We start from the raw sequence: 27,404 nt of genomic DNA on the forward strand, positions 1-27,404 counted from the left end.
ACAATTTGCTGATTTTGTTACCCTTTCAAAAAGCCAGCATTTGGTTTTGTTGATTCTTGCTATTGCTTTTCTATTCTCTGTTTCCTTTATTTCTGCTCTGATCTTTATTATTTCCTTTCTTCTGGTGGATGTGGGTTTTTTTTTTTTTTTTGCTGTTCTCTTTCTTTTCATTCAATTTGTAGGGCTAGCATTTTGGCCCTGTCCCTTTCTTCTTTTTTGATGTGTGCACCTATTGCTATAAATTTACTCCTGAGCACTTCCTTAGCTGTGTCCCATAGGTTTGTATGATGTGTTTTCACTCTCATTTGATTGTATAATTTTTTTGATTCCATCTTTGATTTTTTCTATTATCCAGTGATTTTTAAGCCAGGTGTTATTCAATTTTCATGTTTTTTTGCCCTTCTTTTCCTGTTATTAATTTCTACTTTTATGACATTTTGATCAGAGAAGATGCTTTGCATACGAAAATGTTTTGGATGTTATTGAGGGTTGCTTTGTGGACTAAGATGTGGCCTATTCTGGAGAATGTTCCATGTGAGCTGGAAAAGAATGTGAACTTTGCTGCTGTTATGTATATGTCTATGAGGTCAAGATGGTTGATTGTGGCCTTAAGATCTTTCGTATATTTGGTGAGTTTCTTTTCAGATGTTCTGTCCCTTACCAAGAGTGCTGTGTTGACATCTCCTACTATTATTGTGGAACTGTCAATTTCTGTTTTCAGTGCTGTTAGAGTTTGGTATATGTATTTTGGAGTCCTGTCATTGGGTGCATAGATATTTATTATGGTTATATGATCATGGTGGACTGTCCCTTTAATCATTATATAATGTCCCTCCCTGTCTTTTTTGGTGGATTTTGTCTTAAAGTCTATCTTACCTGAGATCAGTATTGCCGCTCCTGTTGTGATGGGTAGTCTGAGGGGTCTGGAGCCAGTGGGAAGGTTCTGGAACCCACAGAAAGAGTCCTGGAATGCATGCTGGGTCCCTTCGGGGCAGCAAGCTGCTGCAGGAGGGGTCTAGAGACAGCAAAAAGGGGCACATGGTCCAGGCTAGGTCTCGTTGGGGCAGTGGGCTGCTGTGGAAGGGTCTGGAGATGGTAGAAAAGGACCTAGGGTGTGGGCAGGGTCCTCTCACAGGCGGTGGTGGTAGGGGTCCAGAGCCAGTGGGAAGGGGCACAGGGTCTGGGGCAGGTCCCCTATTACTGTGGCAGGTGGTAAGAGGAGTTTGCAGCCAGTGGGAAGGGGCTTCAGGTACAGGTCTTGTCCCCTGGGTGCTGTGGCATGAGGTGAGAGAGATCTGAAGCTGGCGGGATGGGTCCTGGGGTCCAGGCCCAGTCCCCTTGGAGGCTGTAGGTAGTGGGGTGGAGGTGCGAGGTAGGAGGGGGGTGAAGGCACGGGTAGAGGGAACTAGATGGAGGAGGGCGATAGGGTGGGTTTGTACACTGATTCACAGCAGTTGGGGTTGCTGCCATGGGGTGGTTATAGCCACTGTTCACCAGAGAGGTGTGGGTTGTAGAAGTGTGCTCCTGTGGTTACTGGATGAGAGAGTCTGGGCTTCTCCTTGAGTTGCAGCCAGCAAATGTGGTCTTACTTAGTCCTGGGTATTTCCATGCCTTACCTCTATCTCCTATTAGGAATTCCATGGAAGTGGCTTTCTGTGTGGGGGGTCGTTGGCTTTATTCTCAGATTGCAACACGGAGTCATGCCGTTTGGTTAGGAACCTCCTTTCCGCATCTCAATTCCTTCCCAATTTTCTATCAGTTTCTTCTTTTCCTCAGGGACTCCCAATCATTAGATTTATCCCTTCATTTAAGTTTCAGAGTTCTAGGATTAACGTCTATATCTGTTTTACTGGGTTTCTCAAGTCTTTGTTGTAGCGGGATGGCTTAGTGTGTCTGACTAGTCCACCATCTTTGCTTGGCCTCACCTCTCCTTCAGTTTTGAAAGGGAGCTTTTCTGTATATAGAGTTCTTGATTGACAGTTTTGTTTGGTTTCTTTTCTGTGAGCACTTCAAATATGTCCTCCATCTGCCTTCTGACCTCTTTGGACCGTGAAGAGATTTAGGCTGTTAATCTTATCAAGGATTTCTTGTATGTGATGAAAGGCTTATGTATTGCTGCTTTCAAGACTCACTCTTTGTCTTTCTAAAGTTTGAGCATAATGTGTCTTGGTGTGGAACACTTCAAGTTTATCCTGCTCGATGTTGGTTAAGCTTATTGGATGTGTAAAATCAAACCAAATCCACTGCCATTGAGGTAATACTGACTCATAAAGACCCTATAGATCAGAGTAGAACTGTCCCATAGAGTTTCCTAGGATCAGCTAGTGAATTTGAACTGCTAACCTTTTGGTTAGCAGCTGAGCTCTTAACCACTGTACCACCAGGGCTCCTCTTGGATATGTAGATGCATGCATTTTATTAAACTTAGGAAGTTTTTGGCCTTGATTTCTTCAAATATTGTTTCTTTCCCTTTCTCTCTTTTCTCCTTCTAGGAATTCTATTATGTGTATGTTGGTATGCTTGGTGGTACCTCACAGATCTTTTAGGCTATTTCATTTTTTTTCATTCCTTTTTTATTTCTGTTCCTCACACTGGATAATTTCAGTTGACCTATTTTTCTTTTTTATCACCAAGTTCACTGATTATTTCCTTCTGCCTGCTCATATCTGCTCTTGAACACTGCAGCAAATTTTTCATTGCAGTTATTGTGCTTTTCAGTTCCAAAATTTTTATTTGATTCTGTCTTATAATTTCTATCTCTTTAATAATATTCTCTGTTTCTTGAAACTTGTTTCCTCTATTTGTTTGTGCATGCTTTCCCTCAGTTCTCTGACAATATTGAACACAGTTGATTTTAAGCCTTTCTCTAATAAGCCCAATGTCTGTGCTTCCTTAGGAACATTTCTGTTAATTTCATTTACTCTTTGTTGGGCTATACAGTTTCATTTTTATTCATGGCTCATAAAATTTTGTTGAAAGCTGGATGTTTTGAATATTGTGTGTATATATATATATATATATATATGGCAACTCCAGGAATCAAAATCTCCTTCATCCTCAGGGTGCACTGTTTTTGCTTGCTGTGGGTTGCAGTTTTTGTTAGTAAATTTCTAGAGAATTCCTGGTGGCACAATGTTTAAGAGCTTGGCTGATAACTGAAAAGTCAGTGGTTTCAACCCCCAGTCACTTTGCAAGAGAAAAGACTTGGGTATCTAGATGCTCCTGTAAAGATTACAGCCTAGGAATACCTATGGGGAAATTCTACTCTGTCTTATAGGGTCACCATAAGTTGGAATTGACTATAGGGCACACGACAACAACAGATAATTTCTAAACAGTTTTTGTGAAGACTGTATTTCTTGTTGTGTGTGGTCACTGAAGTATCAGTTCCTACAGATTAGTGGGGTCACCATAAGTCAGAGTTGACTCAATGGCTATGGGATTTTTAGTAGTCAGGTACTGGTTTGAGAGAAGTTTCCATAAATTCTGGGAACCAAAAGGAAAGAAAACATTTTAAAAAAGGAAAAACACTCACCTGGTATTTATATATTATCTCTGTATTGGGCTGATCCTTCAATGCTGAGCCAGGTTGTTTACAATTCTGTCTTATCCTTCACTTCCTGCTTGTGCTGACCCTAAAGATTATACAGAGATGAAAACTTAGCGCCATCTGAGAGGCACTTCTGTGTGCTGAGGGAGTCTGATTCAGATAAAACGAAGTAAAATTTCATGCATCAGACCTTAACCAAACCCATAAACAGATCAAAAGAGACAGACACAATTCCTTGAGGGCAAGGGCTGCTCTTCGCACTCCAGAACCAGAATCCACAACAGGAATGTATTCTTCCATCATCAAGATGACTGCTAAGCTGGGGATGGGAGTGGGGCAAGTATAACTTAAAGGGCTACAAAACCATCTTAAAAAAGATCTTAGCATGTTTTCAATTGCTTCTTTCCAGCTTATCATTTCCTTGGTTGCTGTAAACATTTGATTATCTTCAGAGTTCCCATAGAGTTCATCCTAATAGTTTGTATTTCAGGGGCATAGGCCCCTAGAGCTCTCTATTGTGCCATTTCCTCCAATTGACTATTTACAGAAGTGCAAAGATTGCACATTAAGGAAAGAAGAATCTTTTCAACAGTGTTGAAACAACTGCATAACCACAAAACAAAAGATGAACCTTGACTCCCACCTCACACCATAAACAAAACTTGATTCAAGATTCATCAGATACCTAAATGTAAGAGCTAAAACCATAAAGTTTCTAGAATAAAACATACATAAACATTTTTGTGACCTGAAGGTAGACGAAGATTTTTTTTCTTTCTTTTTTTTTTATTGAACTTTAGATGAAGGTTTACAGAACAAACTAGTTTCTCATCAAACAGTTAGTACACACATTGTTGTATGACATTGTTTAACAGCCCCCGGCATGTCAACACTCTCCCTTCTCAACTGTGGCTTCCCTATTACCAGCTTTCCTGTTCCCTCCTGCCTTCTAGTTCCTGCACCAGGGCTGGTGTGCCCCTTTAGTCTTGTTTTGTTCCATGGGTCTGTTCAGTCTTTGGCTGAAGTATGAACCTCAGGAGTGGCCTCATTACTGAGCTGAAAGGGTGTCTGGAGGCCATACTCTCAGGGCTTCTCCAGTCTCTTTCAGGCGAGCAAGTCCGGTCATTCTTTTTGAGTTAGAATTTTGTTCTACATTTTTCTCCATCAATGTCTGTGACCCTCTATTGTGATCCCTGTCAGAGCAGTCAGTAGTGGTAGCTGGGCACCATCTAGTTGTTCTGGACTTAGTCTGGTGGAGGCTGTGGTAGAGGTAGATGTGGCCCATTAGTCCTTTGGACTAATCTTTCCCTTATGTCTTTAGTTTTCTTCATTCTTCCTTGCTCCCAAAGGGGTGAAACCAGTGGCGTATCCTAGATGGCCATTCACAGGCTTTTAAGACACCAGACACTACTCACCAATGTAGAATGTAGAACATTTTCTTTATAAACTCTGTTATGCCAGTTGAGCGAGATGTTCCCTGAGACCATGGCCCCCACAGCCCTCAGCCCAGGAATTCAGTCCCTCAGGGAGTTTGGGTGTGTCTATGAAGCTACCATGGCCCTGCCTTGTACAGGTTGGCCTGGCTTCCCCAATATTGTGTACTGTCTTACCCTTCACCAAAGTTACCGCTTATCTATTGTCTTTTAAGTGTTTTTCCATCCCCATCCCTCCCCTCCCTCAGAACCACCAAAGATTGCTTCTTATTGTATGTAAACTTTTTCATAAATTTTTATAGTAGTGTTCTTATACAATATTCATTCTTTTGTGATTGACTTATTTCACTCAGCATAATGCCCTCCAGATTCATCCATGTTATGAGATGCTTCACAGATTCATCCTTGTTCTTTAGCATTGCATAATACTCCATTGTGTGTATGTACCAGAGTTTGTTTACCCATTTATCTGTTGATGGACATCTGTTGATGGGTCGTTTCCATCTTTTTGCTATTGTGAACAATGCTGCAATGAACATGGGTGTACGTATATCTACTCGTGTGATGACGCTTACTTGTCTAGGATATATTCGTAGAAGTGGGATTGCTGGATCATATGGTACTTTCTGGGAAGGAAGCACCATATCATTTTCCAAAATGGTTGTATCATTTTGCTTTCCCACCAGCAATGCATAAGAGTTCCGACCTCTCTGCAGGCTTTCCAATATTTTTTATTTTCTGTTTTATTGATTCGTGCCAGTAATGCCGGGGTGAAATGGTATCTCATTGTCGTTTTGATTTGCATTTCTCTGATTGTGAGCATTTCCTCATGTGTCTTCTTTGGTGAAGTGTCTGTTGATTTCCTTTGCCCATTTTTAATTGAATTATTTGTCTTTTTATTGTATTTGTTTGTTGTATAGGTGTTGGATTTTCTTCTACAGATTAGAGATTAGACCTTTGTCTGATTTGTAATAGCCAAAAGATTTTTCCCAGTTTGTAGGTTCTCTTTTTATTCTTTTGGTGAAGTCTTTTGATGAGCATTAAGTGTTGTTTTTAGAAGATCCCAGTTATCTAGCTTATCTTCTGGGGCTTGTGTGTTGTTGGCTGTGATTTGTATCCTGCTTTTGCTGTGTAGTAGGGCCTCTAGCGTTGATTCTATTTTTTTCTTCTATGGATTTCTTAGTTTTTGGCTTTGTATTTACATCTTTGATCCATTTCAAATTAGTTTTTGTATATGGTGTTAGGTATGGGTCCTGTTTCATTTATTTTGCAGATGGGCATCCAGTTTTACCAGCATCATTTGTTAAAAAGACTGTCTTTTCCCCATTTGATGGACTTTGGGCCCTTGTGGAAGATAAGGTGACCACAGGGGATGGATTTACATCTGGGTTCTGAATTCTGTTCCATTGGTCAGTATATCTGTCTTTGTACCAGTACCAGGCTGTTTCGACTACCCTGGCTGTATAGCAGATTCTGAGGTCAGGTAGTGTGAGTCCTACTTTATTCTTGTTCTTCGGTAGTGCTTTAGGTATCTGGGGCCTCTTCCCTTTCCATATAAAGTTAACGATAAGTTTATTCATCTCTTTAAAGAATGTTGTTGGTATTTGGATTGGGATTGCATTGTATTTGTAAATCACTTTGGGTAGAATTGTCATTTTTACAATGTTGAGTCTACCTATCCATGAGCATTGTATGTTTTTCCATTTATGTAGATCTCTTTTGGTTTCTTGCGGTAGTGTTTTGTAGTTTTCTTTGTAAAGGTCTTTTACTTCGCTGGTTAGATTTATTCCCAAGTATTTTACTTTTCTAGGGGCTATTATAAATGATATTCTTTTCCTGATTTCCTTTTCATCATTCTCTCTATTGGTGTATAGAAATCCAACTGATTTTTGTACATTGATCTTGTATCCTGTTACTCTGCTGAATCTTCCTATTCGTTCCAGTAGTTTTCTGGTGGAGTCTTTTGAAATTTTTAAGTGTAGTATCATGCCATTAGCAAATAGGGTAAGTTTAACTTCTTCATTACAAATTTGGGTTCCCTTTATTTCTGTTTCTTGCCTTATTCCTCTAGCTAAAACTTCCAACACAATGTTAAATAGCAGTGGTGATAAAGGGCATCTTCTCTTCGTGTTCTCAGGGAGAATGTTTTCAGCCTCTCTCCATTGCGAATGATGATGGCTATTGGTTTTGCATAGATGCCCTACATTATGTTGAGAAATTTCCCTTCTACACATATTTTATTGAAAGTTTTTTTTTTAATCAGGAATGGGTGTTGACTTTGTCGAATGCCTTTTCTGCGTCAATTGAGATGATCCTGCAATCTTTTCTTTCCTTTTATTTATGTGGTGGATTATGTTGATTGATATTCTAATGTTGAACCATTGTCACATACCTGTATGAATCCTACTTGGTCAAGCTGTATTATTTTTTTTGATATGATGCTGAATTCTTTTGGCTAGAATTTTGTAAGAATTTTTGCATCTCTATTCATAAGAGGTGTTGGTCTATAATTTTCTTTTTTTATGGTGTCTTTGTCTGGTTTTGATATCAGGGTTATGTTGGCTTCATAGAATGAATTCAGAAGCATCGCTTCCTTTTCTGTGTTCTGAAATAGTTTGAGTAGTAATGGTGGAAAATCTTCTCTGAACGTTTGCTAGAATTCTCCAGTGAAGCCATCTGGGCCACGTCTTTTTTTGGTTGGTAGTTTTTTTACCTTTTCAATCTCTTCTCTTTGTTATGGGTCTGTCCAGATTTTCAACATCATTTTGTGTTAGTTTGGGTAGGTAGTATGTCTCTAGAAATTTGTCCATTTCCTCTAGTGTTCAAATTTGTTGGAGTATAGCTTTTCATAATACTCTCTTATGATCCTTTTTATTTCAGTTGAGTCTGTTGTTATGTCCCCCATTTCATTTCTTATTTGGGTTATTTGCATTGTCTCCTATTTTTCTTTTGTCAGTTTGGCCAGTGGTTTGTCGAACAAACTTTTGGTTTTGTTGATCCTTTCTATTGATTTTCTATTCTCTATTTCATTTTTTTCTGCTCTGATCTTTATTATTTCCTTTGTTATGGTGGTTGGGCTTCTTTTGCTGTTCTCTTTCTATTTGTTCAAGTTGTGTAACTAATATTTTGATTTTGTCCCTTTCTTCTTTTTTGACGTGTGCATCTAGTCCTACAAATTGGCCTCTGAGGACTGCCTTTGCTGTGTCTCAAAGGTTTTAGTATGAGGTATTTTCCTTGTTGTTTGATTCTAGGAACTTTTTTATTCCATCTTTGATTTCCTATATTACCTGCTAGTTTTTAAGCAGGGTGTTATTCAGTTTCCATGTAATTGATTTTTTTTTTTCCTTACTCTTCCTGTTGTTAATTTCTACTTTGATGGCATTGTGGTCAGTGAAGTTACTTTGTATTATCTCAATGTTTTGGATTTTGTTGAGGGTTGCTCTGTGGCCTAAGATGTGGTCTACTCCAGAGAATATTCCAGGTGTGTTGGAAAAGAATGTTTACTTTGTTGCTGTTGGTTGGAGTGTTCTACATATACCTGTGAGGTCAGGTTTGCTGATTGTGCTCTTTAGCTCTTCTGTATCCTTGCTGAGTTTCTTTCTAGATGTTCTGTCCTTTATCAAGAATGACGTGTTGAAGTCTCTTACTATTATTGTGGAACTGTCAGTTTCTGTTTTCTGTGCTATTAGAGTTTGTTTTACATATTTTGGAGCCCTGTCATTGGGTGCATAAATGTTTATTACTGTTAGGTCTTCATGATGGATCATCCCTTTAATCACTATTTGGTGCCCTTCTTTGTCTTTTATGGTGGATTTTGTTTTAAAGTCTTGAAAACGTTACCCTTATCATCCTAGGTTTAGACTAGTCTATTATCACTTGGTATTGCCTTACCTTCCTCTCTGTTATAAAGTTCTACACCTATTCCATTTATTCCCTCTTTTATTGTTCTGAAGTTGTCATTTATGGATTAACCTCTCTGGTTCCCTGTTGAAATTCTTTTCGTTTTGGATAGTTCTTGAGAGTTCATTTCCTATGTTGGTATCTGGCTGATACAATCTTGCCCCCTAGATTCATGCTGTAGTCTGATGTTGTTTGTTCTCAGATGGAGGACTCCCTTTAATAATTCCTGTAAGTTTGGTATGGTTTTCATGTATTCCCTTAATTTTTGTTTATCTGGAAATGTGCTAATTTCACCATCATATTTGAATGAGAGTTTTGCAGGATAGATTATTCTTGCTTGGCAATTTTTTTCTTTCAAGGTTTTATATATGTCATCCCATTGCCTTCTTGCCTGCCTGGTTTCTGCTGAATAATCAGAACTTAGTCTTATTGTTTCTCCTCTGTATGTGACTTTTTGTTTTTCTCGAGCTGCTCGCAGGATTTTTCTTTGTCTTTGTTTTTAGTGAGTGTGATTATGATATGCCTTGGTGTTTTTCTTTTGAGGCCTATGCTATATGGGGTTTGTTGGGCTTCTAGAATGGTCAGCTTTTCATCATTCATAATATTAGGGAACTTTTCTGTCAGCAATTCTTCAATGATCTTCTCTATGTTTTCTGTTTTCTCCTTGTTCTGGAACTCTGATCACTTGCAAACCTTTGCTTTTGATTGTTTCCCACATAATTCTCTGGGTTTCTTCATTTTTCTTCATTCTTTTTTTCTGTTTTTCCTCCAAACAGAGTTGTATCCAGGTGTTTGTCTTCAATTTCACTGATTCTGTCTTCCATCATTTCAAACTTGCTCCTCAGCTCTTCTATGACACTGTCCATTTCTAAAAGCTTGTTTATCTTTTGGATTTCTAATTATTGTTTTTGTACGATTTCTAGTTGTGAATTTATTCTGGTATTTTGTTCCTGTATTACTTTCCTGAATTGCCCTCCTTTTTTTGTCTGTATTTTTTATGAATTTGCCTGGCTTTTCCATAAATTTGTCTATTTTTTCCCCATTTTTGTCTGCTTTTTGCTTCAACTTTTGGATTGCTCTGAATGTTAGAGATTTGAATCCCCTGTCAGGTAGTTCTAGTGCCTTTTCTTCTACTGAAGAGTCATCTGATGTTTTATTTTGGACACCTACTGGAACCATCCTGTCCTGTTTTTTTAATATTTTTTGGTATTGTCTGCTGTCTTTGGGACATTCAGTAGTTATTTTCTTCATTTCTTGATTGTAGATTTGTTTGTCCCATCCTGCTTTTTTGTTTTATTTGGTTATATCTGATCAGGTGGGCTGTGCATTCTTTGTTGTTTGTCTGTAGTCACAATATTTTTCACCTCCTTGTCCCACGGTCAAGGCCAGTCAATCAGCTATGGTGAAGCAGGGGCTGGCATCGGTTGTTTGTGGCACATACTAGGACCAACAGGGCAGACAATGAATCAGTGTTGGGCAGGTTCCAGTAGGCTGTACCTGTGCTGGTTGGGGGTGTGATGTTCAGTGCATGGTGCAGGTAGGCAGGAAAGAGGGGGATGTTGTGATGTGTGGAGCTAATAGGCGTATGGGAAAGAGGAGAGAGAGGAGAGAGAAACAGGAGCTGAAAACAAAGAAAGAAAAAGAGTGCTAAAAGAGCTTTTCAGTAGAGTGGTGAGAAAAGAAACTGAGAAATGGAGAAAAGGAAAAGAAGAAAAAGGGGGAAAAAAGAAAAAAATAACTAGATAAAAATTTGGAAAAAAAAAAAAAAAACAGAAAAGAAAAGCCTCCAGAAGTCCTGGAGTCCCACCAGTGGGGCTGCTAAGACCAGGGAAGTGACTCCCAGGCTGCACAGTATAGCCTGGATAGAGGGGGTATAGATGTCACACAGGACCAGGTAATCAGGAGACAGGAAAAGAAGATAAGTGTAAAGAGACAAGAACTGAGAAATGAGGAAAGACAGAAAGAGAAAAAGAAAGAAAAGAAAAAAAGAAATGCCCCCAGGGATCCCACCCACGAGGTTGCACAGATTGGGATATGGCTCCTAAGCCATGCAGTGCAGCCTGGCTAGAAGGGGCTCCCAAACTGTGAAAAGAAAAAGAAAACAAAACAGAACAAAGCAAAACAAGGCAAAAAAAAAAAAAAAAAAAATCCCCAGGGGTCCCACTAGTGTGGTGTGGCAGGCAGGGCGAGTGGTTCCCCGGTTCGGTGTGGCTTCGCAGCCTTTCAAGAAGAAGGAAAGATGGTACATGGTGCAAAGTGTTCCACAGAAAGGAGGGGGAGGTGGTAGGAGGCATAGAAGAAACCAAAAGAGACAGAAAGAACCAACACCAGCTCTGGATCCTGGACAGTGTGGGCAGGGTTAATCCAAGCAGCTTGAGGCCAAAGCAGTTTCCTCCCAGCCGAAAGACTGCGGCTAGATGGAAGCAGAGCAGGCCGAAGCGGGGAGGAAGAGGGGAGGGGCTAGTAAAGCCTATATAGTTCCTTACCGCCTGCTCTGTCTCCAGCTGGGAACTTTGTGAAGCTGCTTTCCCTTACTCCCTGTCCTCTGATCTCCAAAACGGGTGGGGTGAATCCAAGTGGCACAGACACTGCACTTCCCGGCCTGCCCAGCCATGACATCCAGTCAGCAAGCTCGGAGGTAGAGAATGGGGTCGGTAAAGCGGGTATCACTGGTTACTGGGTGCTCTGTCTCCTGCTGGCAGTTCCGCACAGCTGTCTTCCCATGCCGCCTGTTTGCTGACCCCTGACAGGAGTCCGAGATGGCAGATCCATGCTGCGTTAGTGATTGGGCTCTGCACATATATCTCTCCTTGCTCTCTATTCTTTCAGTTTTTTTATTACATTCCATGCTTGGCTGAGTTCTTTATCTCTTCCTTTGACACTTCAGGTTCCAGGAATGATGTCTGTCTCTGTTTTACTTAGTTTTTTGAGTCTTTGCTGTAGAGGGATGGTGTGGTGCTTCTATCTATGGCGCCATGTTGGATGGAAGTCAAAGATTTTTTATACAGGCCATTAACTATAAAAGAAAAAACTGATAAATTGTTGGTCAAATTTTAAAAATTTTGATCATCAAAAAACACTACTAAGAAAATGAAAAGACAAAGATATTGACGAGTAGAAAGTATTCACTAAACATATCTGTCAAAGGACTTGTATCCATGTTACATAAAGAACTCATATTAATCAAAAAGACAAACAACTTAATTAAAAAACTATGCAAAATTTGAACAGGCAGTCCATATAGAAGTATACCCAAGACCCAAACCCAGTGCCGTCGAGTCGTATACAAATGACCAAAAAGCCAAAAAGCACATAGAAAATTTTCCAACAGGGAAATTCAAATTAAAATCCCAATGAGATACCATAATGGTTTGGAAAGGACATGGAGCAATTGGAAATCTCACATATGTGTGATTTGTGCGTAAAATGGTACAAATCTTTTGGAAAAGAGTACGTTGGATAAAAATATCGTGATATATTTACACAACGGTACCCATGCAAGTTTACGAATGAAAGAAAATCAGCTATAGAAGAACATACAGAATAATCTCAATTGTAACAGGTTCAAAAACAGCCAGAAGTAATCTATGGTGAAAGAAGTCAAAATATTGGTTACCCCTGGGATCAATGATGGCAAAAATGCGTGGAGAACTTTCTGGGTTGAGGAACATGAGTATTAGTTACATGTGTGTATACATATGTAAAAATTCATCAAGCTGTATGTTTAAAGGAGTTCCTGGGTGGTGCAAGTGTTTAACATGCTCAGCTGCTAACCAAAAGATTGGAGGTTCAAGTGTACCCAAAGATGCCTTAGAAGAAAGGCATGGTGATCTACTTCTGAAAAATAATCCATGGAAAACCCTGTGGAGCACAGTTATATGTACACAGGGTTGCCAAGCGGGAGTCAACTTGACAGCAATTTGGTATATACTTAAGATCTTTGCATTTTCCATATGTAAATTACAAACTAGTTTATACCAACAGTAATAGCTAAAGTTGAAAAGACCAATAAGCTTTCATTTCTGACAAACAATAGAATTGTATACAGTTAAAAATCAAAATCATGTATAGACAGCCCAGCATAATGGATAATTATAAGTCAAATTACAAATTTGATTGCAATCCCATACGGCAACAGCAAAACTTAAGAATATGTAATTTTAATACATATAAGAGCAATAAAATTAAAAAAATGTATTTACTAAAATATGTATAACTCATTAGGGAAAAATTATAAATCACTTTCAGTATGCATTAAATATGACCAAAATAAATAAATATGTCAAGCTAATTTTTTTTTTTAATTTAGAGACAGAATCAATAATGGAAGGTGTCAATTTTCTCAAATATTGTAATCATTATAGGCACTTTCAGTAATTTAAGATATCAATTCTTCTGAATAAATCCATAATTTTATGCAAGTCCAGTGAAAATTCCAACAGCATTTTAATTAACTCCACACTAAATTGATTCACTTTATAGGGATGAAAAAGGCAAAAACTATCAAAGATAATCTTAAAGAAAAATACACACTTGGTTTTCCCTACCAAATGTTTAAATTAATATATAATAATTAATAGGAAATGGCATTAGAAGAATAGAAAAAATAAATTGAAGAAATAAAAAGGAGCAAAAAAGAAACACTTATGCGTCTGTCAACACTTGATCATAGACAGAGAGCATTGCATTGCAAATCTGTAAGCTTGTAGGTTTTTTAATAAAAGGCCTGACATATCTCAATAACTGTGCTTGTTTTGTGCAAATATTCTGTATTTCAGGGAAAAACACCAGTCTTTTTTCTCAGTTATCTTTTTAAAAGTGTCTGTAAACTTCTGCTAGATATTGGTAACTGTCCTATCTAGTGGATGGCTTTAATAAAGGGAAAATTATTCTCTTACAGCCTAGAAGCCTAGAAGTTCGAATTCAGGGTGCCAGCTCCAGAGACAGTCCTTCTTTCTCTGTTGGCTCTGAGAAAGGTCCTTGTCATCAATCTTTCCCTGGTCTAGGAGCTTCTCAGTGCAGTGACCCCAGGCCCAAAGGATGTGCTCCCCTCCCCGTTCTTCATTCTTGGTGGCATGAGGTCCCCCTCTCTGCCTGATTCTGTCTTTTATATCTCAAAAAGATTGACTCTAGATACAGCCTAATCTTGTAGGCTGAGTCCTGCCTCATTAACATAACTGCCTCTAATCCTGCCTCATTAACCTCATAGAGGTAGGATTTATACCACATAGGAAAGTCACATCAGATGACAAAATAGTGGACAAACACACAATGCTGGGAATCAGCGCCTAGCCAAGTTGACACACATTTTTGGGGGACACAATTTAATCCATAACAGTAATGACAGATACTACAGATTAATGCAAATTAGTGAGAAGTATACTATAAACTTTTCACGTATATCCTTACCTATACTGTTTTCCTATTTCCAGTGGATGATTTAGTTCCTCAAGGTTGTATATCACCCCTTAATTAAAAAACAAAACAAAACCATTGCCATTGAGTTGATTCCAATCCATAGCGACCGTCTGTTGTTGTTAGGTGCCGTCAAGTCAGTTCTGACTCCTAGCTACCCTATGCACAACAGGATGAAATACTCTCCAGTCCTGCACCATCCTCACAATTGTTGCTACGCTTGAGTCCATTGCTGCAGCCACTGTGTCAATCCATCTCGTTGAAGGTCTTCCTATTTTTTGCTGATCCTCTACTTTACCAAGCATTATGTCCTTCTCCAGGGACTGATCCTTCCTGAGAACATATCCAAAGCTAATGAGACATAGGTCTCACCATTCTTGCTTCTAAGGAGCATTCTGGTTGTACTTCTTCCGAGACAGATTTGTTCATTCTTTTGGCAATCCAAATATATTCAGTAACCTTCACCACCAACACCGCAATTCAAAGGTGTCAATTCTTTGATCTTCCCTACTCATTATCCAGCTTTTGCAAGCACATGTGGTGATTGAAAACACCATGGATTTGGTCAGGTGCACCTCTTAAGGCGGCATCTTTGCTCTACAACACTTTAAAGAGGTCTTCTGCAGCCGATTTGCACAATGTAATTCGTCTTTTGATTTCTTGACTGCTGCTTCCATGGGTATTGATTGTGGATCCAATAAAATGAAATCCTTGACAACCTCAATCTCTTCTCCATTTATTGTGATGTTGCTTATTGGTCCAATTGTATGGATTTTTGTTTTCTTTATGTTGAGATGTAATCCATGCTGAAGGCTGTGGTCTTTGACCCTCATCAGTAAGTGCTTCAAGTCCTCTTCACTTTGCAAGCAAGGTTGTGTCAACTGCATAATGCAGGTTGTTAATGAGTCTTCCACCAATTCTGATGCCCTGTTCTTCTTCATATAGCCTAGCTTCTTAGATTATTTGCTCAGCTTACACATCGAATAGGTATGGTGAAAGGATACAACTCTGACACATACCTTTCCTGACTAAAGCATGCAGTATCCCCTTGTTCTGTTTGAATGACTGCCTCATGATTCATGTACAGATTCCTCATGAACACAGTTAAGTGTCCCAGGCTTCCCATTCTCCACAATGTTGTCCATAATTTGTTATGATACACACAGTTGAACGCCTTTGCATAGTCAGTAAAACAAAGGAGAACATTTTTCTGGTATTCTCTGCTTTCAGCCAGGATCCATCTGCATCAGCAATGATAGCCCTGGTTCCATGTCTTCTGAATACAGCTTCAATTTCTGGTAGTTCCCTGTCGATGTACTGCTGCAGCCACTTTTGAGTGATCTTCAGCAAAATTTTGCTTGCATGTGATATTGTTCAATAATTTCCACATTCTGTTGGATCACTTTTCTTGGGAATAGGCATAAATATGGACCTCTTCCAGTTGGTTGGCCATGTAGCTGTCTTCCAACTTTCTTGGCATAGACAAGTGGGCACTTTCAGCACTACATCCATTTGTTGAAACGTCTCAATTGGTATTCCATCAATTTCTGGAGCCTTGTTTTTCACCAATGTCTTCAGTGTATCTTGGACTTCTTCCTTCAGGATCATCGTTTCTTGATCACAACGACCCTATAAGGACAAAGTAGATATGCCCCACAGGGTTTCCAAGGAGAAGCTGGTGGATTTGAACTGCCAACCTTTTGATTAGCAGCAAGATCTTAGCCATTATGCTATCTGAGCTTCCTAATTGTTAGTCCCAAACTGACAATGAGGTTACATGAAACAAAATATGTAGGCTCCAGAGGCTTCTTTTTGGTTATTGAGCAGTCAGGATTCACTCTAGCTAACCCTGCAAACTGTGCCAACTGTGCAAACCAATCCAGAGAAGCTAAGATATTCACCTTTGACACCAAATTGTGCAGTAGATAACAAAGCCCACTTCACATGCCAGCTGCATCCTGTGGAAATCTCAACCTCGCTTTCCTCACCAGTGCAGACCCCAGCTGCTCCCTGAAGTCCTTCTCTGTCTCATTCCTATTCATCTGGAGCTATGTCAGGGGCTACTGGCCCCTTTTCTTTTTCCTAGCTCCAATAATCCATTGAAACAACTCACAAATTCCAAAGAAACAGCTATCTTTAATCCAGCAGAAGAAAAGATACAAACACATAGCGAGGGGTCAGTACAGAGTTTCCATGTCTCCAGGGGACGCATATACCCTCTTGAAAGCAGATGTTTGTTCTCTCCATCCATGAAGCTCCGTTGAGCCTCCATCTTCCAAGGCCTTTCTTGGCCTCACTACATGGTCATGATATATTATGCCTCTTGAGGTTTAAGCAGCATAGGGCCCACAAGTGGTCCTTCTTGGTCTTGCCAGCTCGCACTCATTAGTCTCAGGTGTGTACCTGCTCTCAGGAACCAGAACCAAAGGCCAAATTGTTTGCTGCAGAGGATTCCACACCTCATAGTTACTCATTAAAATTGTGCATTATGTTTTTTTGAAGTCCATGAGGGACTTTTTTCCTATCTAGGAGTCAAAGAGTGTTCCAGTCTTTCTGTTTATATATCAGCAGTTGTAATTATGAGGTTTAATTTGAAACATTGGGAAAATGTTTCAAATTAAACCGTATAATTTTCCCTTGATCTGAGTGATCAAAATTCTATTTATTCTGCTTTTGTGGGAGTGAATTCATGGTTCATTGGAAGACAGGTAGCTCTATATATACATGTTTGACAGTTTTCCCATGATCTTAACTCCGTACTCTGGCTGACAGCTTATTGCTTAAATTTCCAACCACGAAACTTGCATATGGAGGACTAGGTCAGATTTTACAGAAACTCCTGGGCCTTCATTTAAACTTGAATTCCTTGCACACACTTTTATCCAAGCTCTGGAACCATCACCACTGGAATACTCAACTTATGTGCTCCATAGAGTAAGGAAGCCCAATGCACTCTCTGCTCCCACCCCACACTCCCTCCTTATCATTGGAACTATCAGAACTGAGGATTTGAGGGAAAAGTGCACTGCAGTACTATCCTCAGATTCTTCTCTGGGCTGCAACTTCAGTGACCAACAAGAAAGATATCAATTCTTCTAATGTCCTGATTTTCAACATTGTCCAAAGCCATCCAGCCTAGGCACAATTTGTACAGACCATCATATGAGCTTCTAATTTATTTCCTCCTGTTTTTTGAATATTAAACTCTTCACTGCAAGAGAAACAAGAACGATAGAAGTCATCCCCATCTTTCTGTTTATGGGATTTTCTATTACAGAGCAAATAAGTATTTAGATGTGAAAAAGCTGAAAATATAGGGAAATTCAAAGAGAATAAATTTATATTGTCCAAGATTATGACTAAAACAAATATTGCTTTCTTTTATGTATATATAATGAATATTTGCAGTATATATGTATATATACATATATGCAGTGTTCTTTTACACATATGTAAACCTATCTATAATAGGAAAATTTTGTGTTATCATTTATTGGCATTAATAACTTGAAGTTTTTAGTTAAAGATACCTGCAGAGCATTTTCTCTCATCAGTAAATATTCTGTCATAACATACATTTTAATCTCTACCTTATGCCCTATTGTATGGAAGAAACCATTTTCTCTTTGTTTTACCCAAAATCCCTATTAGAGAAGATGGTGGAGTTGTCAGGCACTTCCTGTGGTCCCTCTTAAACAAAGACCCGAAAAAACAAGTGAATCGATTATATATGAAAATATAGGAGCTCTGAACATCAAAGACGAAGTTAAGGAATCAAACTGAGTGGCAGGGGGAGGGAGAGATGTTCAGAAACAGCAAGGAGTCGCCAGACCTGACCCAGCCAGCACCAGCACCCTGAAGGCTGGATTGGCTGGTGTGCATGGTGAGGAGAGCAGTAGCACTCAGGACACATTTTCCACATTGGGAGAGACTGAGTGTCGGAGAGTCAGCTCAAGCCTCCAGCAAGAAATGGCTCTCAATTGGTGAAAGATAAGTACAAGCACCTACTGCATGGATCAAAAAAAAATCCTTTTTGTGAAGTACCTCTCTCCCATTTACCAGCCCTCTCCTGCTTCTGCTTTGGGTCCCAGTCTGGCTTCATCAATTGCTGTGCTCCCTGGAGCAGAAGTAGGACCCACTGCATTTCCTGAGCCATTCTCCCGGCTTTTGAGAGGGAACAAATTAGCAAACAGGCAAAAATAATCTGCCAGCTCCCCTAATTGGGGAACTCAGGGCAGGCACAGCCCCTTTGCCTAGGTGCTGGGATAAAGGGTTCATGGACTTTGAATGCCTTTCACCCTTGCATAGACCTATGTGGGCCCTCATTAGCACAGCATAACATGGTATATATCTGAAGCCTATTTTCATCTGTATATGCTATAAGGGGGAGTGGCAGATTTGTGACATTCGACACCACCTTGCCCATTAAGCAGGGTCCTCACCTACCCACCCCAGGGGCCTGAGGACTGATGGCTCCACCCACTCCACCAAGCTGCCTGCAACAGGGGTCCAAGAAAAATTAGTGACTGCCAATCCTTACAGCCAACAGTATTGGGTGCCCATAGTCTGGCTGCAAAACCCACCTAACCACTTGCTCTAGGGAACAGGGAAACACCTCCTTCCCAGACACTCAGGGGCAGTAGTCAGCCCCCTGCATCGATCAGCACATGACCTTCTACTGCAGCCAGATACCTGTGCCTACTCCAATCACCCCTGCCCATCTAGGACTGTATGCGAGGGCCTGCACTACACACTCAGTGAATGACAACCTAGACACTTGAGCTGGATCCACACAATAAAAGTAAACAAGCTCCTGGGCTCACATTCCTAGTAACAACACTAGCCACTTGGAGACAGGATGTGAGAGCTTCAAAGATGCCAATAGTCAAACTACCTCACATGACCAGCTTATTTGGCCATATCAAAACAAAACAACACAAGAAGCTAGGACACAGTAAACAAACATAAAATAAATGAATATAATAACTTCTTGATGGCTCAGAGACAACAGTCAATATCAAATCACACAAAGAGGCAGAGCGTGATGCCTTCATCAAGCCACCAAAACAAAGAATCAAGAAACATCCTCAAGGAAGAGAACTTCTTAGAATTACTGGAGGTAGAATTCAAAAGACTAAGATACAGGACTCTTCAAAATATCAGACAAAACACAGAACAAGCCAAGGAACACACAGACAAAGCAACAGAGGGACTTAAGACGGTTATACAAGACCATGAAGACAAATTTAACAGGGTACAAGAATCCATAGAGCAACAAAAAACAGAAATCCAAAAGATTAACAATAAAATTTCAGGATTAGAGAACTCAATAGAAAGTCATAGGAGCAGAACTGAGGCAATGGAAGTCAGAATTAGTGAGATTGAAAACAAAGCACTTGGTACCAACTTATTTGAGGAAAAATCAGATAAAAGAATTGAAAAAAAAAGAAGAAACCTTAAGAATTTTGTGGGACTCTATCAAGAGGAATAAGTTATGAGTGATTGGAGTACCAGAAAAAGGGGATAACAGAGAATACAGAGAGAATTGTTGAAGATTTGTTGGGGGAAAACTTCCTTGATATCATGAAAGATGAGAAGATATTGATCCAGGAAGCTCATTGAACTTCACATAAGGTAGATCCTAAAAGAAAGTCATCAAGACATATTTTAATCAAACTTACCAAAACCAAAGATAAAGAGAGAATTTTAAGAGCAGTTAGGGATAAATGAAAAGTCACCTACAAAGGAGTCCATAAGACTAAGCTCTGACTACTCAGCAGAAACCATGCAGGGCAAGAAGGCAATGGGATGACATATATAAAGCCTTGAAGAAAAAAAAAAAAATTGCCAGCCAAGAATTATATCTGGCAAAACTTTCTCAAACACGATGGCAAAATTAGGGCAGTTCCAGGTAAACAGTAGTTTATGGAATTTGTAAAAATCAAAGCAAAATTACAAGAAATACTAAAAGGAGTCCTCTAGTTAGAAAATCAATAACATCAGATAACAACCCAAGACTAGAACACAGGACAGAGCAATCAAATGTCAACCCAGGTAGGGAAGTCACAAAAATAAGCCAAAGCTAAAACACTGAAAGTTAGGAAACAGAGATGTCAATATGTAAAAGATGACAACATTAAATCAAAAAAGAGGGACTAAAAAACGTAGTCATAGATTTTTCATATGGAGGGAAAGTCAAGGCGATATAAAGAAATAAAAGATTGGCTTAAACTTATAAAAATAGGGGTAAATGTTAAGGTAACCATAAAGGAAACTGACAGTTTACACATCAAAGTAAAAAACAAGAAAAACGTAAAGACTTAGCGAATACAAAAATCAACAATGAAAAAGATAAAAACAAAATCCCTATTAGAAGCACTTAATTTGTTTACTAATAACAGTGATAAACATCCTAGTTTATTGGTATTTTTCTACATTTCTTAATGTTTCATTTAAAAAAGAATTGAAATGTGTAGGAATTTCTGAATTGTGCATTTGCGCTTTTAAGAGTTTTGATACAAAACATGTTATTCTCAAAAGGTTGCATCCACTTGTATTTCAACCAGCATGTATAGAGTGTTCTTTTATTCACAGCATGGATAACCCTAGAAATTAATATTCTGAGTATGTCTTAGTGAAGAGAGTAGCATGTAACAAAAAAACCCAATACCATGTGGCTTTATAATGTTCACTTAAATATTTAAAAACTGGGTAGCAGGTGATTCAAATGTTTCTCACCAAGGATGCAGGATCTTTCCATCTGTCAGGGCTGTCATGGTTAGCAGACACAATGGCTGGCTCCTCTAAGAGACAATATCAAGTGTCACTTGCAGACATACTCTCCAGAAGAGAAAGAAGGCATGTATTTTCAGCAATGAGGAGGGCTTTGCCTAAAACCATCAGTGAACTTTCCCTCACCTACCTGCAAATATCTGCAAAGTTAATAGGACAAGCATCACTGTTGTCACTACAAACCACGAAAATGCAAGTATAGGCAGTCCCAGATTATGAACATTCAACTTACATACAACCTGTACCACTGTAAAGCTTATTTTATTAAAAATTCTAGGTTCATGCAATGGTTCATAATAACAAATATGAGCTACCTTGTGTAGCACATGAAAACATTATTATTATTACTACTGTATTATTATATTAAAGATATTTTAGTGTATTTAAAAGTGTTTCCTTCTTGTTTTTTATGCATAGAAAATTACGCTATATATTGTATACTATATACTAAGGGAAACATTTAACCAACTGACATTAGATATGAACCGTACCGAACTGTTCTGATTTATGTACAAATTTGACTTAAAGACAGATTTAAGAACAGAACTCACTCCGTAAACCGGGGACTCCTGTATCATGACAAAGAAGTTGTCACATTGAAAAATAGGCTTTGATTCATCATGGACTCTCACATAGCCACCATTCACCAATTTCATTAGATTCCAGCACCCTTTTTCAAGAACAATGACTCCAACACAGTATTGGTGGAACCGAAATTTACTAGCCCCTCTGTGCTCCAGGAATTGATGGAATATCATTTGAGATGTTTTGACAAATAGGTACAGCACTGGAAGTACTCACTCATCTATGCCAAGAAATTTGGAAGAAATCTACCTGGCCAACTGACTGGAAGAGATCCATGTTTATGCCTATTCCCAAGAAAGGTGATCCAACCTAATGCAGAAATTATTGAACAATATCATTAATATCACACGCAAGCAAAATTTTGCTGAAGAGCATTCAAAAGTGGCTGCAGCAATATACCAACAGGGAACTGCCAGAAATTCAAGCTGGATTCAGAAGAGGGTATGGAACTAGGGCTATCATTGCTGATGTCAGATGTATTCTGGCTGAAAGCAGAGAATACCAGAAAGATGTTAACCTGTGTTTTACTGACTGTGCAAAGGCATTCAGCTGTGTGGATCATAACAAATTATGGATAACATTGTGAAGAACTGGAATTCCAGGACAATTAATTGTGCTCCTGAGTAACCTGTACATAGATCAAGAGGTAGTTGTTCCAACAGAACAAGGGGATACTGTATGGTTTAAAATCAGGAAAGAAGAGCCTCAGGGTTGTATCCTTCCATCATACTTACTCAATCTGTATGCTGAGAAAATAATCGGAGAAGCTGGACTATGTGAAGAAGAATGGGGCAGCAGGATTGGAGGAAAGCTCATTAACAATCTGCAATATGCAGATGACACAATCTTGCTTGCTGAAAGTGAAGAGGACTTGAAGCACTTACTGATGAAGATCAAAGGCCACAGCCTTCAGTATAGATTACGCCTCAACATAAAGAAAACAAAAATCTTCACAGCTGGACCAATAAGCAACATCATGATAAATGGAGAAAAGATAGAAGTTGTCAAAATTTAATTTTACTTGAATTCACAATCAACACACATTGAAGCAGCAGTCAAGAAATCAAAAGACACATTACACTGGGCAAATCTGTTGCAAAAGACCTCTTTGAAGTGTTGAAGAGCAAAAATGTCACCTTGGAGACTAAGGTGCACCTGACCCAAGCCATGGTGTTTTCAATCACCTCATATGCATGTGAAAGCTGGACAATGAATAAGGAAGACAAAGGAATAATTGATGCCTTTGAATTGTGGTGCTGGAGAAGAATTTTGAATATACCATGGACTGCGAGAAGAATGAACAAATTTGTCTTGGAAGAAGTACAACCAGAATGTTCCTTAGAAACAAGGATGGTGAGACTATGTCTCACATGCTTTGGACATATTTTCAGGAGGAATCAGGTCCCTGGAGAAGCACATCATGCTTGGTAAATTAGAGGGTCAGGGATAAAAAGGAAGACCCTCAATGAGATGGATTGACACAATAGCTGCAACAATGGGCTCAAGCATAACAAGTATTGTGAGGATGGTGCACATCTGAGAAGTGTTTCATTCTGTTGTACATAGGGTCGATATGAGCCTGTACTGACTTGACAGCACCTGACAACAACAACTGTGCTCATGTTCTTCTCAGTTAACATCTACCACATCAAAAACCAAAAGTCTTAATACGAGAAATGGTCAGACATCAAAAAGTTTGACGAACTAAAAACTAAAATAAATGAATCATTATCAGTGGGATCATAGACAATGTACATATATACAGTTAAATAAACACCAAAGAAAAAAGAAATGTAAGAAGAGTATAGAGAAAACAGGGATGGAGCTGGAGTTGTCCATACTATACAGATGTGTGGCAGAGCCCCTGAAGTAAATTTTGAACAAAGTCTTTGAAAGTCTTCTCCCAACCATACAAATCCTTTTCCAAATGAAGTGTTTGGGTTTTCCTTTGTTAAGCCATATTTTAGACTGATATGAGCTGTTTACATTATTGATGGCTTTAATGAACAGTAAGAACTGGTACATCTGGCTGTTCATTGACCCAATATAACTATTACCTGGCACTGTTGAATTCACCAGCAAAGTGATACTTTATGCTCATATTGACTGTACCTAACATACAGGGGACAGCAGAGGTCCAAATGTAAGATGGTGAACTAAATAACTCTCCAGAGTCAGGAAATATCAGAGAGAGGTGATATTTGATGCTAACAAGATTTATATTACCACAGGACTTCCGGAATTGAGTTAAATTCAAAACCATATTGTCTCTAAAGGAAATGTCATTATAAATTATTCACTTCTGCTTTCTTTCACTGATCCCCTTTCCCACAACCAGAAAGCAATATCCTTAAGTCCAACTAAAATCAAATTTATCCATAAGGTCACTAATTTTATTGGATTTATGTCTTTACATATCAGAGACTGAAAATACACAGGTTAAGCTCAAAAACTGATCCTTGCAGGCTCAGTCAGACTGAATTGCAAAATTGATATTAGCTGTTATTTACTAAGCGCCTAATAGACATATTTTATACCTGAAGAGCAGTGAAAAGAGCATGACATTTACACTGAAAAGTGCAGCCAAAAAAACCCAAACCAAACCCACTTCCATTGAGTCGATTCTGACTCATCATGACCCTATAGGACAGAGTGGATTCCAAGGAGAGGATGGTGGATTTGAACTGCCAACCTTTTGGTTAGCAGTCGAGCTCTTAACCGCTGTGCCACCAAGGCTCCGAAACTTCTGACGAATTCTAGTTACAATGTTTCAATATGTTCTCTCCCATTATTCTTATATATTTTAAATTTATCCAAAGTCCTTCTGGGTATTTTCTTCCTTAATGATGGTTGAAAGACATAAAGGAAGTTCCTTGTCTTTTATGTTTAGTATGCAATCTCTTGTATAGGATCTTTGTTGCCACCCTGAGCTTAGGAGTGGCATCAGGCAAGCACATACCTTATGGGAATTTAAATATGTAAACTTATAAAAATTCACTAACCCAACCACCCAGTGCTGTCGAAAAATTCACTATGCATAGCAAAATTGAATTTTGCATATATATTTTATTACATAATATTTTATTACATACTATCTATAAATACATATACTATGAATTTATATTTCAAGTAATTTTTAATTGTTTATGTTTAAAAAATAAGACTTTTATTTCTGGGTGATTTAAGGAATTTGAAAAATTATTTTAAATAAATGAAATATTTACCTACAATTGTCTTTAAGCTCTAATGCTTCTGTGAGAAATGACTTCAATCTGTGAGTTGGACTCCCATCTTCAAATTCTGTTTAGTTCTGGGAAATAAACTTAATTTTCCTCAACCATCATTTTACACAGGATTCAGACTGTGGGAAGGTTGAGTCCACATGGTGCTAAAAACTGAATTGTAATTGATCTAATAAATTCAGTAAACAAATGGGCTAAATACTGTCTATGAGATTGAATTTATTGATCCATTGACTCCGTGTCTGTTGTTAGTTGCCGTGGAGTCAGTTCTGACTCATGGAGACCCCATGTGTGCAGAGCAGAACAGCTCCATAGGGTTTTCAAGGCTGCAACCCTTCGGAAGCAGACCTCCAAGCCTGTCTTCTGAGGCACTCGTTTGTAGGTTCTAAATGCCACCCTTTCGGCTAATAGTCCAGTGCTTAACTGTTTGCGTCGCTTAGGGAGTCCTCAGTGACCATAGAGCTCAAAACACATTTAGCTCTTCTTCCCTTGGTGATGACAATGCATCTTTTTAAAAAGTTCCCCCAGCTGTTTCCCTCATGGCCTTGCCCCAATTCTGCCTCCTTTGCTCTGTGCCCACCTCACAACCTCTGGGGTGACTTCACTGTTACTCTAAGCTCTCACACCAGTTTCTCCCTGGCTCAGCGTTTTTACTGATGCTTCAGTAACACCACTTGGCAGAACTTTCCCAAGCAGCCAATTTTCATTTCTTCTGTGTATAGCTCCTTTAAAGCAGGGGTTGTATTAGGTTTGCCCTTGTATTTCCAGTCTGTTTGCATATATAAATTATTATGTGTTCAATAAAATTACTGTCTTATTTATATCTGTGTCACCAGCCCTTAACACACGTTACTCATCCTTGGTGAAATGAAGGAATGAATGAACATAAGAATTTAATATTGTTCTTTATATTAGACACAAAATTGTATCCCTTTTCCTGATTCAGTGAATGCTCTTTACCCCAACTGCCACACATATGTGCAAGTCCTAAACACCCATTTATATATGAAGTAAAGTATTCTGTACTGCAGGGAATTTTCCCTGATCTAACAGAGAAAACCCCATGGGGCAGTTCTACTCTGTCACATATGGCTATGAGTCAAAATAGACTCAATGGCACCTAACAACAACAATCCAAGACACGATATTACATTATCTCTGATTATTTTACCCAGTTTTCTTTTGTGAATGGTATCAATTCAAATCTTGGTTTATGTAGATTTATGCCCATGTTATCTATCTTCATATGTAAGCTACTTTAGAGAGTTTTCCGTATCTTCCATGTCTTCTTTCCCTCAGAATATCCAGAATGCCCTAGAACACTATGTCTTCAATAATCACACAAGGAAATGAACAAATATTGCAAAATATCCAGATTACAGATTTTGATGGAAACAGAAATGTGAATGAATGTCTGTATTATACAATTTATTATAAGACTACAATCATCAGTATCAATGATAATAATTCTATATTTAGCTTATAGGTAGTGCTGGCTTTATTTGTTTTCCAATCAGTTTGGGCTGAAACCTGAAAAGAAAACTATCCTTCCTACCATCAATCCACCACCCAAATTATTTCTATGACCCAAATTCTAGGAATCATAATTTCCTAAACTAAATCCTTCCAGATCACTTTTCTCATTGCCCTCTTTACATCTTTGTTCCTCAGGGAATAGATTAGTGGATTCATAGTGGGGGCAACAATGGTATAAACAAGAGCCAGGATCTTTCCCTGATTCTGAGAGTAGTTATTCTTAGGCTGAAGGTATGTGAACATGATGGTTCCATAGAACAGCAAGACCACCATTAAATGGGAGGCACATGTCCCAAAGGCCTTCTGTCGTCCTTCAGCAGAATGCATCCTCACCACGGTCCCAGCAATGCAGGCATAGGAGGTAAGGATGATGCAGACTGGAATGGCAAGGATGATCAGGCGTACAATTAACATTTTTGATTCAGCTGGACTAGTGTCTACACAAGACAGCTTGACAATGACCAGGACCTCACAAAGGAAATGGTCCAAGTGGTGGTGGCCACACAGAGGCAAAATGATGACCAGTGATGACTGAAGGAGAGAGTTAGCAAACCCAGATAGCCAGGAAGTGGCTGCCAGAAGGTGGCAAATCCGTTGGTGCATGATTTTAGCATAGCGCAAGGGCCAGATGACAGCAACAAAGCGGTCAACAGCCATGACAGCAAGAAGCACACATTCTATGGAGCCAAGAGCCAAGGCCACTGAATATTGAACTATGCAACCTACATAGCTGATCGTCTTATGACCACTCCAGATGTTCACCAGCATCTGAGGAACAATGCAGGTGGTGAAACAGATGTCGAGAAATGATAGGTTTCGGAGGAAGAAATACATGGGGGTGTGAAGTCGGCAGTCCAGGATGGAGACCGAGATGATAGCCGTGTTGCCTGCCAGTGTCATGGTGTAGAAGCCAGAGACAAATAGAGAAAGGATGAACTCAGCCTTCGGATA

Source organism: Loxodonta africana, chromosome 2, assembly GCF_030014295.1.
Source record: "Loxodonta africana isolate mLoxAfr1 chromosome 2, mLoxAfr1.hap2, whole genome shotgun sequence".
NCBI classification, from domain to species: domain Eukaryota; kingdom Metazoa; phylum Chordata; class Mammalia; order Proboscidea; family Elephantidae; genus Loxodonta; species Loxodonta africana.